The 3307-nt window shown below is 34.9% G+C and overlaps 1 pseudogene; it reads left to right on the forward strand.

Annotated features, from left to right (window-relative positions):
- The first annotated feature begins 212 nt into the window (after window positions 1–212).
- On the forward strand, window positions 213–1389 carry LOC137826841 (uncharacterized; annotated as a pseudogene).
- The last annotated feature ends 1918 nt before the right edge of the window (window positions 1390–3307 follow it).

Below are 3307 nucleotides of genomic sequence, written 5' to 3' on the forward strand. Positions count from 1 at the left end.
AGAACCCTGGATGCACGTTGGGTAGTTGACATGTTTTTACATTGCTATGGCCATTCCAAATGATTCTTTGCATGGAAACACCAGTTTTGCCTCGGCATAAGGTCAAACCAATCACTATCTTCACTATGGCCAGGTTAACTAGGATATGGGCACTCTTGTAATTCTGGTTGGGTCTAGAATTCCACCATGAGTTAGCCACTGTGGGTAGCATTCTGTACCTCTTGATCATGCTCCTCTGTCTCACTGCACAATTTGGCAGTCTATCTCTTATGGTCATTAATTCACCACAAACACCGTTATCTCTCTCCTTCCCCTCCATCTTTATCTTTACACAAACTCATATTCATTTATCCCTTCATATATATTCACCATCACCACTCATATCCCCTTCATACTTATTACAACACCAAAACTCCACAATGGGAGATACCAAACTACCTCAAGTACTCTTGCTACTCCTCACCTTAATTCTTGCAGCTAAATTTACGCAAGGTCATAGTCATGTCACTCTCTTCTACATCAGTTTTTCATTCCTTATCAGTGTCATAACTGGTTTTTACTTTCCACCATGCTTTCTACTATATTCTCTATAGTTTTATTCTGCTTCTTCTAATTATACTTAAAATTCCCCACTTCGATTCTATTTCATTGTGGAGCATCTTCTACCAATAGTTTTCTTCAGTTGCTAGGTGCTGGCTAGGCTACCATTCTTTTGTGTTTTGTATTCAACTTCGAAGAGTACTAAGCAATCCAGGGTGGCTCAGTTTGTTTATGTCGATGAACTTTATTGCCACTAGTTTCTAGAGAATGTACCTTTTGTGTATCCTAAATTTGTCACTTTTGATGCAGGAATTAAAACAGAAGAATTGTTATCTCAATCCTCTCTACCCCAAAGAGAGCCAAGTTTGGAGGTGAGGCAAACATGGATTACCATTTTGAATTTCTTGTTGATTTCCCATTTGCACCTAAATTTATGCATTGAATATGAGGAATCTTAGGATGGCAATGGGGCATGGAAAATGAGGAATTCAAGGAGACTGATGATTGGATCCACAGCACCAACTTGTACGTATAATGAGTGTAGAGGTTGTAAGTATAAATGCAGAGCTGAGCAAGTGCCTGTAGAGGGAAATGACCCAATTAATAGCCCATACCACTACAGATGTGTTTGCCATAGATGATATATATGATGGTCAATAATGAACACGATGTTACTTGTAGTGGACATGAGTTTTTCTCCTGTAAGTCATTGCTAAGAGAACTTTCCTTATTACTTCCACAATCCTCCTTCCAATGCTAAGACTTGTGAGTGCCTGTGCTGAAAGGTGCAAAAATTTTGCATTTGCTATCTTGTCATTCAATTACTAATGAGAAGCTTATTTGCTTTCACTCTGCTATTTTTACTATTCCCTGAGTTATGGCTTGTGAGTGATTCTCTATATTAACCTGCCATTTTTGTTCCAACTACTGTTTAATTGATTTTTCAGCCAAAGTCATCGTACCAGTATTAGAATCGTTGACGTGTCTCAATTGCCTTATTGTGCATTTAATGAATCACATTTAATTTCACGCGTGCACATCCTTTCTTGCCCCCAGAATTTGTGTTTTGGAGGGAAAGGAGAAAAACTTTTAAGTGTTCGGTGCAGTCCACCTAATTGAGAATCATGTTACAATCTATGTTGTGTGTTTGGACAAGTGTTAATATAATTATTTTTGTTAAAATTAATTTCGGGATGATTTGGTTTATCTTTAATATTTGTATTTTAAAAACAAAAGCAGGTTAAAAGTGAAATTTGGTAAATCAGGACAAAAAAAAGTTACCTAAAATTGTTTCAATTCAAAATTAGTTTTCTACCTACAATCTTTAATCCGAAACTAAATATGTGATTTGTGTTTAAATATTTTTACTTTAGAAGCAAGTTAACAGTAAAACTTGGTGTAAGACTTTTTATCAACCTCAAGCTACCCAATTTTTTTCAACTCAAAATCAATTTTGGTTCAAATCAAATTTTTAAAGTGAAACTAAAACTTAAGGTAAAACATTTTATCTAATGCAAAAAGGTACCTACATTGTTTCAATTCAAAATCAGTTCTGGATTACTTTAACATGATTACGAGAAATTCAACGAGAAACCAAACATCCACGGAAAAGTAAATAATTGTAACTGATAAAAAAAACTAAATGTTTTCTGATTCTGACATGTAACTACTCAAAATTAAAATGTTCATGGACATGACATGTAACAAGCACTAGCATGGTTAAGTATTTGTTATGGGAGAACCATGTTTCCTAGCTTATTTATGGCATGCCATTTAGTTTCCTGTGTAATCTTCTCACAGCTAGCATTTGTAAAGCACTTAAAATGCTCAAGGAAATGCCTATGTAACAAGAACAAGAACAAACATATATAGTTTAGTATTTGGTATGTTAAGAAGCATTGAAGCCAAAATTTGTTGACCACAAGTGACAATTAGAAAACCGTATGTGTAGCCAATTTCAGATTCTAAAGATAGAAAAGGGAGTGAGGCATCGCTGCAAGTTGGCACATGAAAGTGGTCCCAAATATTAAGCATAAGCGACCAAGAACTCACATGGGTAATTTGTTTGAACTCAATTCAATTTCACAAAGTGGCAAAACTAAATTTGAAAAGAGATGAACATGCATATACGCAGGGAGGTCCCATATACTGCGTAAAGCAAGCTAGCCCCTGCACACGTAATATGTTGTCATGTGCTTGGCTTCATCTTAGCAGTTAGTTATACAGAATCACAGGTACTTTGACAATCTTCATAATCAGTGTATTCAATCTAATCATTTCACTGCACATTCCAGATATAGATGCACACGCCTTTTAGTCATTGCAGATATGCTTAAACAAATTGTGCAAATAAAATTGCTACGGCTTTTCCTTTCTCATTATGGTAATAATCAATATTTCTCAGTGTCAGCATTTGACTATATAGCAGGTAATTTGAAGAACTTAGGTACAATTGTTAAGTATGTAGAATAGGATGGAATGTAATAAATGAATTTTTGTTACATGTTTGGTGTATTCTAAAAAAGGAAAATAAAACATAAGACTACAATGATCATACATTTTTATTTCACTGACTAGATAAACTAAAGAAAACACAACATAAGACAAATTTACTCTTTAAGAAAAAAAGCAAAATGGATTAATTTTTTACTAGGAAGTTTAAGTGCAAATTCGGATGCTCTGGGTAAACAATGTGAATGCTAACTGAGAGAAGGAAAAGAACAGTGAATTAGGTGATAGAATTGGATAAGGGATCCTTATCAGCATC

This window comes from Phaseolus vulgaris, chromosome 8 (assembly GCF_000499845.2).
Source record: "Phaseolus vulgaris cultivar G19833 chromosome 8, P. vulgaris v2.0, whole genome shotgun sequence".
Taxonomy (NCBI): domain Eukaryota; kingdom Viridiplantae; phylum Streptophyta; class Magnoliopsida; order Fabales; family Fabaceae; genus Phaseolus; species Phaseolus vulgaris.